The 17,595-nt window shown below is 46.6% G+C and overlaps 1 protein-coding gene across 2 annotated transcripts in view; it reads right to left on the bottom strand.

Moving 5' to 3' along the window:
* Window positions 1-17,595, bottom strand: part of IGLON5 (IgLON family member 5) — a 1,589,367-nt gene that overhangs the window by 1,392,758 nt on the left and 179,014 nt on the right. The window lies entirely within an intron of this gene.

The raw sequence follows: 17,595 nt of genomic DNA, 5'->3' as shown, positions 1-17,595 counted from the left end.
CTATCCGGAGCTACAAATACAAGACCAGGAACTACAGCTCTCCCCTCCCCCAGTCTCCCCAGCAACGCCTCTGTGTCAGGTGCAGATGCAGCGCAGCAGAGGGGTCTACCACAGGCTCTGAAACTGAGACTTGGCCGTGTTGAACTAGGGCTCACTTTTGAAGGAAGGGGCGTGATATGCATGTATCCCTGTTTGTATTTATTTATTGAGGGTGATAGTTCAGCAAGAAATAATTACAAAGTGATCAACAGTCAACAGGACATCACTCCTGCACACAGGTGCCATACATGAGGAGAGAGGGTAGTTAGCAATTGACTCTGGGCACATCTATCTAGTGGGGGACTGGGAGTGGTTCCCCTCCTAGATTGAAGAGGTAGAACTTAAGTCAGGACATGAAAAGGTGGAGGGTGGATGTGCTTTCCAGTGATGCAGGGCCAGAACGGAGAAGGTGCTGAAGCTAGAGTAGGGGCAGGGTGGACAGTGGATGCACAAATTAGGCACAGGGTGTGTGGGAGAGCATGACGAGGCCGTGTTGGTTAGGTAGGGGGGGGTGAAAGTCCATGCAGGGATTTCAAAACAAGCAGAAGGAACTTGAAGAGGGGCCGTTTTTTCATAGAAAGACAACAAGCATAGACCAGCCAGCATAGACCAGCCATAGTGGGCCAGCCAGAGTAGACCAGGCAGTGTAGACCAGACCACGTAGACCAGCCAGAATGGACCAGCCATCACAGACCAGCCAGCATAGACCAGCCAGCATAGACCAGCCAGCATGGACTAGCCAGCCTGGACTTTGTGTTTGGAGGTAGGTGAGGAGCGTCAAAGAGTTGGTCAGAAGGAAATGATATAGGAGAGGGAAGGACATGCAGGGCATTTGGGGCAGGAAAGTAGATTACTTCAGTCTTGGCAGAGTTAAGCATAAGAAGCCACAGTATGATCCAGTAGCTAATGAAAAAGAGAATTGTATTTATTTGAAAAACAGAGATCTAAGTTTCAAACAAAAATGACTTGCAATAACTCATTTGCAGATGGCAGAGACATTCCCCTCAAATGGTGCCTGTACAATAGCAAAAAGAGGAGAACAAGTGGTGAGCCAGATTATGAGGGTGTACAAAATAGTGGGGGGTATACCAGGAGCAAGACAAAACAAACCAAGTAGAAACAATATATCAAAGAAACAGATGGCGTACAAAGGTAGCATTAAACTAAAAGAGGAAAGTGCTTTAAACTAAACAGGAGTACTATATAAATTTAAACATTACATCATTATGCATCGCTGGATTGAGTGTTGAGGTCAAGTAGGGAGGGTGGAGAGAGTGTTGGGGAAGATCTCTCTTTAGCTCGAAAAGCTCCTCGGTACCGCTGGACTTGATTCTGATGGGCAGCCTGTGGTCTCCACTCGAGTGGGGTGTAAGTAGGGAGAAAGAGCGGAAGCAAGAGGAGACACAGGACAGCGAGGTTGAGTGAAGAGGAGGAGAGGGAATGAGATGGTGAGAAAAGAGAGATAAAAACAGACATGCATTAAGACGCAAGACCATTGATAGTTTGTAGTCTAGGAGAAAGGAACTTGAACTGAGAGTGATTTTGCATGCAGAGTCAAGCAGCATGTTGCCGATAGGTTAAAGTGGTGTAGGAACTGTACAAGTTGTAAGCAGTATGGATAGCAACGTTGAGGATTTTGTCTAGCTGATGGAAGGAGAAGAGAGGAGGAAGGCTAAGGAGTAGGCTTGAGCAGTTGTTGAGTTTGTTGAGCATGAAGGTGGTGATTAGCATTTTCGTAGAGTGGTTTGTAAGGGATGGATGGATTTTCAGAAAGTTGAGGAGGTTAATACGAGCAGCAGAGGCACTGTAGTGATGAATTGTTGCAATTGGAAGCCACTATCAAAGAGTAGAGGTTTAAGAGAAAAGTATGGTTATTTTCTCAAAACTGAGAACTGTGGTGGGGCAGAGGATGGTATACTGGTGTGCTAGGAAATGAGTTTGGGTCCTGGCCATACTCCAATTTTAGAGTGGCTTTACATGTCAGTGTTAATGATTCGGATCTGAGGAGTGATCTAGGAACGAGGACACATAGAAGGGGTGGGGTGCGAGAAGGACAGCATTGGCCGAAAGGTAAGCAAAATGCCAGGTTATAATTGGAAACGGCGTGTTCAATGGAGGAGGCTTGGGGAAGAACAAGGGAGAAGCAGGGGGGACCTAACTTCAGCAAGAGAGTCAGGTCTGAATTAACATTTGGAGATAGCAGAGATGGACGGTGGTGAGGGAAGAAAAAGAACATCAATACAGAAGTGGACATGGGATTGGTGACAAGGGGAAGGTTAACAGTCAGATGATATGTGGGGAGTGTGGAGGAGAGAAAGACAACATTGCGCGAGTCACCATGTGAGTAGGTGGGCTGATGGAAAAGTGGGAAACGGGGGTGATCATAGAGGAGGGGATCAAGTTCAAGTTGGTGTGTGAGCGAGGTTTGGGGGGATTGCATACCATTGTGAGTCAAATAGGTCCTTCAGTCACGATAGAATTAGGGATGGGGCTCCATGTCAAAAAAGAATGGTTTTAGAGGGTCAGAAGGCCAGTGAATGAAATGAGTGATAAGATGGTGAGCAGGAGTTTGGTGGCAGAATATTCAAATGAGAGGGGCGGAAAGTCAATGCAAGGTAGGGTGGAGGGGAGGGAATTGTTCACCAAAGGCCAACCCATCTGATGGAATCCTGGGAGGAGTGAGAGGCGATAGTAGAGTCAAGGCAGGAGGAGAAGCAGTGTCAAGAGGGAGATCCATGTCCAAGGGATGCCCAAAGGCGGTAGGGGACGGCTCCCAGGTGCTCAGTGATGAATTAGGTTTTAATACAGATGGATTGGTCATTCCAGAGTCCAAATGTAAGAGTGGTGGAAGAAAGTGGGGGAATGGAGGGAATAGTGGGGGGAAGGCAGATAGGCCAGATGAGGTTAGAGAATCTAGATTGGCACATGGGGCAAAGAGACGGTCAGAGGTGTGAGTGTCGAAGAGTATAGATGGGCAAAAAGGAGGTGGGTTAGTGACTGCAGGGTCTGTGCGGAGTGTAAGGGGAGAGTGGGTGGTAGCAGTAAGGAAGTGAGGGAAGCATTGCAAGAGAGGAAGACTGGGGAGACACTTACAGCCAAGAGGCTGCCAAGCCAGCAGCACACCTAGGATGCGCCGGCCAATACTGACCACAATAATGAGTTCATCAATACTGATAAGCTGTGTTGGGCCCTCTGCGACCAACATAAAACATTCAACAGTACAGATAAGATGCACATGCCAACAAATGACCAGAATAACCTGCAGGATGTAGAACATAGCATTGCCATGTAAGACAAAGAACAATTTCTGATGTGTAGAGGAACTTCCAGTGATGGCCATTGGGTGGAGCTGTGACATGTGTGTCTTAGTCTCAGGAGGATAGCTCAGGTGCAACGTTCCTGCTTTGGAAGTGCACGCTTAGAAACCTCTGGGTATTAAGCATGTTATAAACAGGGCTGGACTGCCCCACCGGGACACCGGGACATCCCCCGGTAGGCCTCGGGTCAAAGGGCCTCTTTTCACAGAACTCTGAAGGATACATATAAAGAATGAATAACAACGATCCGACTGGGTCGTTCGCATGGAACTGGCTGCGGGTGATGCGCATGTCTTTTCTTCAGCCCCCTCCAGGACTGACGAGCCAGACTGCATCTGCGCATGAGGCCAGGAACTGCACGTGCCCTGCCTTGCAGTCTGTCTCTGCACAGTGCACACATGCGCAGCAGCCAGGCAAGTGACAGGGGCAGGCTGCGAGTGACCTGGCTGGCTGGCTGCTCTGCTCCGACCAGCGAGCTGGGCAGGCCATGCTGGGGAGGATTGCTGAACTGTGTCGGCGAGGGAGGTATGCTGGTGGCTACGAACATGGCGTGTGCGTAGGAGGTCAGGGGCTGCTCTGAGCAGGGCTTTGTAAGCACGGGCACTGAATTTACCCCTTTCTCATCTCTCCTCTCTCCCTGGTGCTAATAACATCGCCCTCTCACCGCCTACCTGGTAAGCACCACCCCGAAAATATTCATTGGGGAGAACTTGCCGTTGTCTTTGGTGTGCGGGAGTTGCTGGGCCAGGATTGGCGGCACATTGCAGGGTGCTGAGTCTATTGTTGGGAGCATCTAGAACACCCGAGTATCCGGGGTGAAGTTCCTTCCTTGCTTCCTTCCTTCCTTCCCTGCTCCCTTCCTTGATTCCTTCCTTGCTTCCTCCCGTCCTTGCTTCCCCCTTCCTTGCTTCTTTGTTTCCTTCCTTCCCTGCTTCCTTCCTTCCTTCCTTGCTCCCTTCCTTGCTTCCTTCCTTCCTTGCTTCCCTGCTTCCTTCCTTCACTGCTTCCTTCCTTACTTCCTTCTTTCCTTCCCTGCTTCCTTGTGTCCTCCTTTCCTTGCTTGCTTCCTTGCTTCCCCCTTCCTTGCGTCCCTCTTCCTTGCTTCCTTGCTTCCCCCTTCCTTGCGTCCCTCTTCCTTGCTTCCTTGCTCCCTTGCTTCCTTCCTTCCTTCCTTCTTTCCTTGCTTCCTTCCTGCTTCCTTCCTTGCTTCCTTCCTTCCTTCCTTCTTCCTTGCTTCCTTGCTCCCTTCCTTGCTTCCTTCCTTCCCTGCTTCCTTGCGTCCTCCTTTCCTTGCTCCCTCCGTCCTTGCTTTCTTGCTCCCTTCCTTGCTTCCTTCCCTGCTTCCATTCCTCCTTCCTTCCTTCCCTGCTTCCATTCCTCCTTCCTTCCTTCCTTCCTTCCGTCCTTCCTTCCTTCCTTCCTTCCTTCCTCGCCTTCTTTCTTTCCTTCTCTCATTCCTGAAGTGTATTTCTCCCCGTCCTTTTATTCCTTCTATAGTCCTTTGTTTGCTTGTTTTTTTCTTTCTTAGTTAATTTCTTATTTCTCACACACTTCCTCTTTCTGCCTTTACTTCTTCTCTCTTCCTTTCTTTCTTGTTTCTCTCTTTTGTCTCTTTTTTCTTCCTTCCCTTCTTTCTAAATATTGGTCGGAATCCATGTGTTACTGTGTTTCTTGCACGGCATGACCTTTATATTTTACACATGTGTTTCAAATAAAAGTTAATGTCATTTTTATTTAAAGTAGTATTAATCTTTGCAGGCAGTGTGTACTCCTCTGGGTGCCATTATATATCTGGGAGACTTTCATTTCAGCTTGACAATTTATTGGGGTTCAGGAATGGGGTGGAGGGCCCCTCACAATAAACCTGAGCAAACCCACCAGCAAATCTAAGTGTTGGGGGGCTTGGAGGAAGTGGGCCTGGTCTTGGCCGGGAACTCAAGCGCAATAGATTCTGGAATCCTGGAGTTTTGACATAGTGACCTAATGACATTGCTATGCAGAGCGCATCGTGTGGAAGCGTGGCCTAATGTTCACATGTACACCATGTACTTCATTGCAAGTATCTGTGGCCCACGTGGCCGGAGCAAGGTGCGACTCTGCACCACTGGCGGATGCAGGCGTGTCAGTGAAACTGGCGTATGTTTGCACATCCACAGATTGCGCTGCTTGCAGAATACGGAGCAAGTTCAGTGTACGCCGGTGCCACAGACGTGAGCAACCTTAGCACAGACAGGCGGAAAATGTGGGTACGTGGTTGCCCATATACCACATATGCATTGCAAGTGCAACATGCGTTTAACATATGCACATACTGAGTGCGCATAAAATGCACACAACTGTAAATACGCATGCTAGGTTGGAAACAAGAACAACGCGCATTGGCAGAGCCAACAGTTTGGGCTTTTTTAGGCTGAATCTGTTCCTTGTGCCCAGGGCTGGACTGGCCCATACGTAACTCTGGAGATTTTCTGGTAGCCCTCTGCACCCTGTGACTCTTTTGTGTGGTATTTCCAAATGTTCCCATAGGAAAAGGGTTGGGCTTGCTGAAAATGTGTAATATGGGGCCACTTTGAAAATAATTTCCAGGGCCTCTTTTGATTACCTGTCCACCCCTGGTTATAAATAGCATATCATATCATAATGCCTTAGTTAATAATTATCAGTCCGCCTGCTTATATGTATCCCTTTGTTAATTATATGAATCCATGTGGGTAGATGAAGTAATGTGGAAAAGTGCTGTGCGCCTCGAGGCGGTCAGATCACAAGTGTGTGCTTCCTTAAGGGTTCCAATCCTTCATTCATGCATGATGCCGCCGAGAAAGATGTCATTTTGGGGGAGGGGGAGCATAAGCAACGACAATGGGATTCAGTCGCGAGTTGACGTGCTGAAGGCTTGGGAAGGAGCGCGCGTGGGAGTGGGGGGTGTGCCAAGCCTTGTGAGCCATTAGGTTGCGAGAGCAGAATCGTGAAGGGGCACAAAGGAGAGGGAGGGCAAGGCAGAAGGGTTTGTGGCGATGAGGTGGGTATGGGGTGGCGGGGGGGATAAGGGAGCCAGAGCGTGAAGCGATGTGAGAACAGTGCACAGAAAGCACATTGCATTCCGCATGGAAGCGGGGGCGATGGCGAACATATGCAACTATCGTTTCCGAATGACTCAGTGTCACTGCGAACAGGCACCCCCGGACTTCCCTTTGAATAAGTCATGTTTACTCGCAGTTCCGATCATGGAGAACTTCTTGGACCTAAGCATATCAAGATTAGTAATTACGTTAAGTGTACACCTGACTTGATTGCGCTTTGCCAAGAAGTTATTGGAAGTGTTTAATTAAACGTAAATATTTGACTCTTAGTCCTGTTCAGTGACTTATACATTATTCTTGTCATTCACAATCTGGGTGTGTCCAGTGAGAAACAGTAGAACTATTGCACCAATAAGAAGTTCAGTCTTCACTTCTAATGATGCTTATGACACACGTGAACAATGCTCTACTTACACTGTCACAGTGGTTATGCATACATTGTGCCCCAGCCCCACTAAAGCTGTCACAGTTGTTATGCATACATTGTGCCCAAGCCCCACTTACACTGTTACAGTAGTTATGCATACATTGTGCCCCAACCCCACTAAAACTGTTACAGTAGTTATGCATACATTGTGCCCAAGCCCTACCTAAACTGTTACAGTAGTTATGCATACATTGTGCCCAAGCGCTACTTACACTGTTACAGTAGTTATGCATACATTGTGCCCAAGCCCCACTAAAACTGTTACAGTGGTTATGCATACATTGTGCCCAAGCCCCACTAAAACTGTTACAGTAGTTATGCATACATTGTGCCCAAGCCCCACTTACACTGTTACAGTAGTTATGCATACATTGTGCCCCAACCCCACTTAAACTGTTACAGTAGTTATGCATACATTGTGCCCAAGCGCTACTTACACTGTTACAGTAGTTATGCATACATTGTGCCCCAACCCCACTAAAAGTGTTACAGTAGTTATGCATACATTGTGCCCAGCCCCACTTAAACTGTTACAGTAGTTATGCATACATTGTGCCCCAACCCCACTAAAACTGTTACAGTAGTTATGCATACATTGTGCCCAAGTGCTACTTACACTGTTACAGTAGTTATGCATGCATTGTGCCCCAGCCCTATTTAAATTGTTACAGTGGTTATGCATACATTGTGCCCCAGCCCAACTAAAACTGTTACAGTAGTTATGCATACATTGTGCCCAAGCGCTACTTAAACTGTTACAATAGATATGCATGCATTGTGCCCAGCCCTACTTACACTGTTACAGTAGTTATGCATGCATTGTGCCCCAGCCCTACTTAACCTTTTACAGTAGTTGCATGCATTGTGCCCAAGCCCTACTTAAACTGTTACAGTAGTTGTGCATAGACTGTGCGCCAGCCCTACTTAAACTGTTACAGTAGTTATGCATGCATTTTGCCCAAGCACTACTTAAATTGTTACAGTTGTTATGCATGCATTGTGCCCAAGCCCTACTTAAACTGTTAAAGTAGTTATGCATGCATTGTGCTCAAGCCCTACTTAAACTGTTACAGTAGTTATGCATGCATTGTGCCCAAGCCCTACTTAAACTGTTAAAGTAGTTATGCATGCATTGTGCCCAAGCCCTACTTAAACTGTTACAGTAGTTATGCATGCATTGTGCCCAAGCCCTACTTAAACGGTTACAGTAGTTATGCATACATTGTGCCCAAGTGCTACTTACACTGTTACAGTAGTTATGCATGCATTGTGCCCCAGCCCTATTTAAATTGTTACAGTGGTTATGCATACATTGTTCCCCAGCCCAACTAAAACTGTTACAGTAGTTATGCATACATTGTGCCCAAGCGCTACTTAAACTGTTACAATAGTTATGCATGCATTGTGCCCAGCCCTACTTACACTGTTACAGTAGTTAAGCATGCATTGTGCCCCAGCCCTACTTAACCTTTTACAGTAGTTGCATGCATTGTGCCCAAGCCCTACTTAAACTGTTACAGTAGTTGTGCATAGACTGTGCCCCAGCCCTACTTAAACTGTTACAGTAGTTATGCATGCATTTTGCCCAAGCACTACTTAAATTGTTACAGTTGTTATGCATGCATTGTGCCCAAGCCCTACTTAAACTGTTAAAGTAGTTATGCATGCATTGTGCTCAAGCCCTACTTAAGCTGTTACAGTAGTTATGCATGCATTGTGCCCAAGCCCTACTTAAACGGTTACAGTAGTTATGCATACATTGTGCCCAAGCCCTACTTAAACTGTTACAGTAGTGATGCATGCATTGTGCCCAAGCTCTACTTAACTTTTTACAGTAGTTATGCATGCATTGTGCCCAAGCCCTACTTAAACTGTTACAGTAGTTGTGCATAGATTGTGCCCCAGCCCTACTTAAACTGTTACAGTAGTTATGCATGCATTTTGCCCAAGCCCTACTTAAACTGTTACAGTAGTTATGCATGCATTGTGCCCAAGCCCTACTTAAACGGTTACAGTAGTTATGCATACATTGTGCCCAAGCCCTACTTAAACTGTTACAGTAGTTATGCATGCATTGTGCCCAAGCCCTACTTAAACGGTTACAGTAGTTATGCATACATTGTGCCCAAGCCCTACATAAACTGTTACAGTAGGTATGCATACAGTGTGCCCCAGCCCTACTTAAACTGTTACAGTAGTTATGCATGCATTTTGCCCAAGCCCTACTTAAACTGTTACGGTTGTTATGCATGCATTGTGCCCAAGCCCTACTTAAACTGTTAAAGTAGTTATGCATGCATTGTGCCCAAGCCCTACTTAAACTGTTACAGTAGTTATGCATGCATTGTGCCCAAGCCCTACTTAAACGGTTACAGTAGTTATGCATACATTGTGTCCAAGCCCTACTTAAACTGTTACAGTAGTGATGCATGCATTGTGCCCAAGCTCTACTTAAACGGTTACAGTAGTGATGCATGCATTGTGCCCAAGCCCTACTTAAACGGTTACAGTAGTGATGCTGCATTGTGCCCAAGCTCTACTTAAACTGTTACAGTAGTGATGCATGCATTGTGCCCAAGCCCTACTTAAACGGTTACAGTAGTTATGCATGCCTTGTGCCCAAGCCCTACTTAAACTGTTACAGTAGGTATGCATACAGTGTGCCCCAGCCCTACTTAAACTGTTACAGTAGTTATACATACATTGTGCCCCAGCCCTACTTAAACTGTTACAGTAGTTATGCATACATTGTGCCCCAGCCCTACTTAAACTGTTATAGTAGTTATGCATACATTGTGCCCCAGCCCTACTTACATTTTTACAGTAGTTATGCTGCTGACATGTGTTTCGACCCAGTAGGTCCTTTTCAAGGCTTTATATTGGGCACATTACTATATTGCATGGACATATAATCATATTCACTTGTTCTTCATGTCTGATAATGGTGGTCGCTCATATTAATACCCTTCTGATCCTCATACATGAAAGAAAGCATCTGAATCAAAGGTAAGTATTCATGGCTCTCACGGTTTTTAAATAAGGCAGTTGCGGTGTGGGCCAATGTAACCCGTGGCAGCGTAGGCCAGACATGGCTTTTCCCTTTGCATGCTGGGACCCAGAATTCAATGGGGAAAGCCAGGACTCACTCAGTGCATCCCTCACGAAATGTGGCCAATTGGCGAAAAGTCTTTGTGAACGTTTTTGGAAGATAACTAACCGTTTCTTTGTCACCATGACTCGTCATCCTTCACCTTTCTGATACTGCTTTTGGTGTCACTGCCTGTCACTGCCTGTAACCGCGTCGCCCCCATGATGTACTGATTACACTCTCCTTACCGTTGGCGCCACCTCCGCCATTTTGTATGGCGCTCCCCTGCCCTGAAGGCTAGATTCATGCAATTAACCTGTAATGGAAACAGTGCTATTGCTGCCGCTTTAAATGCTGCGTGCCAACATAAAAAGTCAAATAGAACGATCATATTCCAAGACCGGCTCCGCTGAGGTGCAACGTTTCCAGTAACCGTCGCGCCAAAGGCCTGTGCGTGTGCTGGTTGTCCAACTGTGCATATGCACCGCTTCCTTCATCCCGCGGAGTCTGTTTGCTATTTCTGGAAATCACTCAGTTTGGAGCCTCCCAGCACCACGCTGTCCCCGCCATTGGCGGCAACAATGAGATTCAGAGCGGCGAGGAGGAGGAAGTGCACACATTGAGAGAATGCGCCGTGTACAGGGCAGTGTTTTTCTCAATGTAGACTGTGGGGTTCGGGGACAAGAGGTGCCTCTGTCAGGCAGGGCCGGCCGTAGCGGCGGCAGAACCCCAGGTAGCACCGTGCGCCACTGGTCATGCCGGAGGGGTGCACATTTTTCAATAGGCACCGAAAGCATCAGAGCCTTATTGTTATTAAATGTGCCCTGCTCCCAAGAGCTGGAGCATTTTATTTCAATAGGGGGCTTGCTGTGCCTTCTCCCACCAGACCAGCTCGGGTGAGACCTTGAAAGTGGCGGGGGAATAATGGCGCCCCTGGCGGTCGTCCGGTGGCCCTCCTCTCAGGGTGTTGGAGGGCAGCACAGTCACTCTCTTGTGGCATGCTAGCTTCTGAATAGCTGGTAGGACTGAAAGGGTTGCATGGTAGATTTCCAGATGACGTTAGGGCTGGGTTTGAGTCAGTGAAAAACCAGTATTGAATGCCTCTGAATGTCTGGTAGAGATGAATTTACACATTAAGCCTTTACACACGATGGACGGGATCAGGGCCTTTTAAAGTTTTCAGTTGAAATGGGACTGACCCTCGGGGTCGGGGGCTACGTTTGCTTCCCCCAATTTGCCAGTCAGCAATCTTACGACATGGCACCATCTGGCTTTTATTTGGGAATTTAAATGTGATATTTGCAGCATGCATGTTACAAGCTGCATTTGCTGAAGCCCTTCAGGTTGTCACCACTCGCGGGCCTCCGCAGTATCCAGCAGCATACTTAACACCTTGTTAACATGTATTCTGCTTTCAAAAACCCATGCTGACAAATAACGATTAATAGCTTTTCATTTGACCTTTAGTGTTTCAGCTCCCCGCTGGCTGCCGTCCCTTGATAATCTGTGGCTATTAACCCCCTTGCTATATTTATGTTTCTCCATTATAATTTAAGACCCAGCACAGGTTCTTTAGACTGCTTTTCCTCACTCTAGGAGGGTGGGGGGGCGTGACAACATCCTGGTGAAATGGGCCCACAGGAGCCGTGACACTTCTTCAGCCTGACCTGTTTCTACATGGCATGGATTTGACTCTGTCTCAGTCCTGCTAGTCCTACATTTAGGTCCTGATTCATGTAACTTTTAGCACAGTGCAAAGTGACTTTAGAGTGGGGCAAAACAAACACCCTCCTTCACAGAGCAGTGCAAAGTGTATTTGTGTAGTGCAAAGTGACTTTGCACCAATTTTCCACACAAAAATGCACTTTGCACCGCTCTGTGAATCAGGGTGTTTGTTGGCAGCGCAAAGTCACTGTGCACCCACTAAAAGTTCCATGAACTGGGCCCTTAGAACACTGCTCTTTTCTGGGAATACCTTTCATTTGCTTAGCGTCCTTAGGATTCAGAATTTGTCCTTCTAAAACAGGGGTGAGGGTTGGGGTGAGATTCGCGATGCTCGGGGTTGCCATGGCAAGATTATGCAGACTATCATGCTTTTATTGGAAACATGAATGAATGACTTGCCAGGCGGCCTCCGGCTGTGCATACATTTGTGGGCCTTGGAAACAATGAAAAGCTGAGCTCCCTCTGACAGCATTAGATCAGCCGGGTGAGTTACAAGCTGTACAGAGCAGCAACATGTGCATTAACCCTTGCCTGTCTTGCCAGATAACTAGATGACACTGATAATATTTGTAATGTTAAAAGCGGCAGTAAAAACATTCTTCGAGGCTTTCGTGTAAGCTATGAAGGTCAATGAATCCATGGAATAATAGTTCAGCGAGTTAAGGATCTGAAGCAGAGTTCCAGCTGCAGGTTTTACACAAATCACTGCAGCAGGCAAGATAGCCCACCAAGCCAACATAGCAAAGGAAAGTCACAGAGAGAAATCGTGAGAATGACTCTTTAGCCATTTTATTTATCAAATGTCAATAACAAAATGATCCCTTGCACATGTTTTAATTCACATGAGAGGAGAAAGAAAACGATGGTTTAGACACACCTTATATTCCACTGGCTATTCCCAGCCCCTTACATAGACACAAGTCTATGATACATTCTTGCCAGATAACATGGGTCCACCTGAGCGGCATTCATTTGGCCAGATGAGATAACGGGATGAGTCGGGTGCAGATACTTTTCGTCATTCCTTGTAGCCTTTCACACACACTGACTGGTCTGTTAGGAAGCCGCCTCACTTTGTCTTTGATGTTATACTTGTTCAGAACAGCACATGGGCGTATTGTAGTCATCTTGCCCCCTTTCACAATCGTGAGGCTTCCTTTTCCCGATGGAAAAATGGAGCAGAAAGTGGCAGGCTTGCAGGGTGATGCGGTCGTAAGGACCATGAATGGGGGAGTAATTCACACTTGACCTTGGACAGCCTGATAGATCTACAGGACTACATTTCTACTAACCTGAAGGACTGCCAAGTGGCCCCAGGGCCTATCTGACACACACCTCCCACCCAGCCATGGCTGTTCAGCCCCCAGCAGTCTGCATTCTGGGATTCGTATGATCGTTTTTCCCCAATGTTTGCACCTCAAATCATCAAGTTGAAAGGACCATTGGCCAAAGGGCATAGATTAATGACTAGTCAGCTTGCATCCCAGTACTACCTCCCTACTCTACCTGGTGGCTGTAAGGAAACACTCCCTGCCTTGTGTGTTTCTTTGCATTCCTGTACCACACTGCATGCTTTTTCCATGACAAGTTTGTACGAGCATGAAAATAAAAAAATAATCAAAACAAATCTGGGTTTGATGGCCTGCTTACACATGAGATGTCGGAAAGCTTGAGTTGCCTGCAGTATTGGCATGTCAAGATGCAGAGCACAATTAAAATGATATGTGTGCCCTCTAAAGTATCTTGCATGCATGCAGTACATACTGAACAATCAAACCAATATATATGTATTGTGTGCAGCAGGTTGATTTATTGATTGGAATTAATCAGTGACTTATCCAGGACACTCTATCAGGAAGGATAGCTCAGGGGCAACGTGCTCACCTTGGAAGCAATACGACACGGAGCAACACAGGTTTGATCCCCGGGTCCACGCTTAGAAACCTCTGGGTATTAAGTGCGTTATAAATTATATAAATATCATACATCATAAGCCCGGAGAACTGAACCTGTGATCTGAGTGTGCCCTGGCCATGTGTGAGTGGTGCACCCTGTGCTGAGTGTGTCTCTGCATTCTGGTCCTCTTGGGTGTGCTCTTCATTTAAGGATGAATGCTATGTTCACACGTGGCAGTGGACAGCCTGAGCTGCCTGTGAAGTCTGCAGTGGGTTGTTTGCTTGTTTTTTTTTTCCTTCATAATTTGAAACAGGCCTTCGGCATTATGTAAATCCAACGCGCACTTTCACCAAAAAGTCGTTGTTTTCCTCGTCAAACAAAACACAGCTGTGCACCTTTCTAAATATATATTGCACTGCCTTTTTTGTCGGGGCAAATTAACCATTCAGCTGCTGAGAGCTGTTCAGGGGGACATGGCTTTAAACTGCCTATGACCCATCAGAATGAACACCCCCAACCATAGCCCTTTCCACGAAGAGCTGGTCATGTGCACATGGAAGGGTCACTAAAGATGACCTTGCCCCCGTGACCAATTACATGCCCCACGCATTACTGCCTGCAGGGCAGCCCTTACCTGACACTAGAGCTGCCCATCACACCACAGAACCAAGAATAACCCTCGTCCAATGATAACTTGGGTACGCGTGGGAGGTGGGACGCCACCCAGGAGCCCTTCGGCAAGCCATTCCCACCTGACTACACAGCATTTAAACTCTGACTGCACTCCCAGTGAAGGGGTAAGGACGAAACCCCCCAACCTCCCATCATGGAGCAGAGCCTGCTCCAGACATCAACCTGCCCGTGTTGCATGGCTGATGCGGAACCTTCGAGAAGCCCGGGTTAATTTAACCATCTTAATATCAAAATGTAACTGAGAAGGCTTTGAGGGATTAGATAGCTATGTATTGTCAGGGATTACATGAAGGTTAAAGAACCGGTAATAAGCTCCTCACTGCATCCAGTGCGGCTACGGTCGTCTAAACCCTGACTGAGGTCAAAGGTGGAATGGATTATACCTGTCATCAGGGCCCGTAATACGCTGCTAGTTCTCGATGGTGCTCGTTCTGTGCGGTATAACGTGCCACTGATAGAGAAATTGTTCAGGACCGTCAGCAGCCATTTTGTCTGATTATATAGAGGAGTCTTTGCAATGATTGGCGCTCCGCTGGGATCGTTATAGGTCGCACGGAAGATGCCAGCCTAAAAAAATGAGACCCTCGCTGAGACACAGGTGAGAGGTTGGATAGAAAACGAAATAGAAAAACTTCGAGAAACTTCTAAGCAGAGCAGAGTACATATAAACCACAGAGGTAATAGGCGGCAAGCATTCTCACACGTGTAAGTGCATAAACTAAGTGCTAAGGAGCACACTCAACATTTTAGGAAGGTGCTTTGAAGCTTCTCACTGGGACCAGGGAAAAGGATTGTGCTGTCAGAGGCAAACATCCTCTCGAAAGTGGTTGGCACTTTATACAACTTCATCAACGCGTTGAGTTTATTTGGTTCCACCTGGGGAATGTACACATTCTAGAGCCCAGTAAAACCAATACAAAAAAGACCAAATTCAATTGCATGATTGCCATTGGTCACAGAACCCTCGAAGTCCATACCCAAACAGGTGCATTCTAAAATGATTGTAGCACTTCACTTCCCGAATCTCATCCCCCTCAATGTCCATCTACCAGACTAACTTATTGCTCTGAAATCTGGTCGGCGGATCCAAATTCATCCACTTTCAGAGTTCCGTTTTCTCTCAACTCAACATTGCAAACGAACAAAGGTTGAGCCATGGGTGTGCATGAACTCTGCACCCGCAGGGTACATTGCCAGAGCCTGGAGGCTTGGCCTCTTCTGGCCTCAACATGTATTTCTCACCATCTTTCAGTTTGAATGTCTTCCCAAAATGGGTCTTTATTGCCTTGTACTTATTCGACAAGCAGGATGTGGAGGCCAGTGTCTCACCTGAGTGTGGTATGATCTTAACATGGCCACATTTTGTTTCAACGTATGATGGATAGTCTGATATTCAGGAAGAACAGTTTTTTGTTTTGTTTTGGTTTGCTTTGCGATACCTTTGTATCGAATTGTCGGCTTTTATGTATGTTTATTCTTTTTGGATAAAGCCAATGCTTCAAGAAGGAAATTGGTTTTGTTTCTTACAGTATTCATGTCTTCAGCTCATGTTCACTGCCACGACCCTCAATACAGGCAAGAATGTGTATGTCTTGCCCATTCCCAACTAGGCATCTAGACAGTTGGGCGGCTGCACAGGTTTTGAGTTTAAATTCAGGTTTGCGTCATCGATGGAGAGATGGATGTGTGTAGGCATGTTAACATCTGCCTTTACATAGCATTCTGGTTCCCAAGTACTATGACTACCCCAAGTACTGTGACTACAGACCGCGCTGTGTCCCAACTCCACGGTTCTCAATGTTTCGGCCTTGTGGTCATGAAAGGCTCCGTCGGCCCTGGCGGCTTTAGGGCCTGTGACATGAAGGTGGAACACTCACCTGCGGACATATTGTTCAGGTTTGAATGAGGAAGTAAATGCAGGGCGTTCTTGGGGAATTAGACTGAGGTGGGACAGACATGTTCGCAGGGAATTGCCAACTCCTGACTCTGTGGAGGTTCACAGAAAAACTCTACCCCAGAATTCCTAAGACTCCGTAATGTTGGCATTTCCCCATAGGTGGTCTGTCGGTCGCATGCATTATTTTGACGTTTCAGTCGTTTTCCTGACATTGCGCAACGGTAGACACTGAGAACATTTGCAAATGCCTCTGAGGATGTGTTCATATGGCACAAATAATGCACGTCTGGGCGCGTTCCTGCAATATCCCTCCCATGTCTACTGCAGCTAGTATTACCTCGCAGCGCAGTTAAGCCATGTCACTGGATGCAGGCTGTCAGAGCAGACATGGAGACATGCCACCTGTGAAGAGGGGGGAAGGAGGCGCATTACCAGGTGACTAAAGAAGGGATTGTCAGATTGCTCCCGAAGGAGGCCATGGTGGGGTAACCACTGAAGGAGAGAGCACACTATTCATGAAGGGGACATCATTAACTAACAGTAGGGGGGATTATGGTACTAGGTTGCGGCATAAGGATCAGGGACATTAATAGTGTCACTACTAGGGGTATTATGAGGAAACTAAAGAGGGCTACCATATGGCATCTTCTGGGGAGGGACAGACATAGGACACAATAGAAGGAGACTATGGTAACACTACGGAGGGATAGGCAATCTAAGGTATATATATAGCAAGAGAGAAACCTGTATAAGATAACTATAGAGGGGTATTATGGTTTCACAATGGGTGAGATATTTATTGAGGAGATTGCATATCACTCTTCAAGGCATGGCATTATGGCATTAAGAAAGCTTTGCAAAGTAACTAAGGGGGGTATTGTCATTGTAGAAGAGGCGGGCACAGTGAGTGACTCAACAAGGGTGTTCCCATCAGAACTAATTATATGCAATGATTTGTCAGAAAATACATGTGTTTGCATGGAACATGCAGAGCGGGACTGAATCCAGTTTTTTTATTTTTAAAAAGGCATTCAAACACTTGGCAGAATGTGAAGAGTGTGTACAATAACCGACATTGAATGTTTGTGGTAAACACACAATACATATAGGTACGCTTGCGGAAATAGATTTTATTGTGTACAGTCAAAATTAATTAACCAAAACATGAATACTTCCTAAACATAAATACTTCCTAAACATGAATACCTCAGTCCACACCTGGAACTAATCATTTGGCCATAAGTGCTGTTTATTAGTGTGCAGTGAGGGCATTTTTGTGGGGGACTGCAGTTTCATTAATGGTGGGTAGACAGCCTGAGGTAACAAACACGCAAGATTGTGATATCACTAGTAACAAAGGCCTTGCTGAGGTATCTAAAGTGGAGGATTATGGGATCCCAATGCAGGAGGGGTATCCCGTGGTTCCTACGATG

This window comes from Ambystoma mexicanum, chromosome 1p, assembly GCF_040938575.1.
Source record: "Ambystoma mexicanum isolate Mex_15411 chromosome 1p, UKY_AmexF1_1, whole genome shotgun sequence".
NCBI classification, from domain to species: Eukaryota; Metazoa; Chordata; class Amphibia; order Caudata; family Ambystomatidae; genus Ambystoma; species Ambystoma mexicanum.
This window is presented reverse-complemented; position numbering and strand designations above follow the sequence as displayed.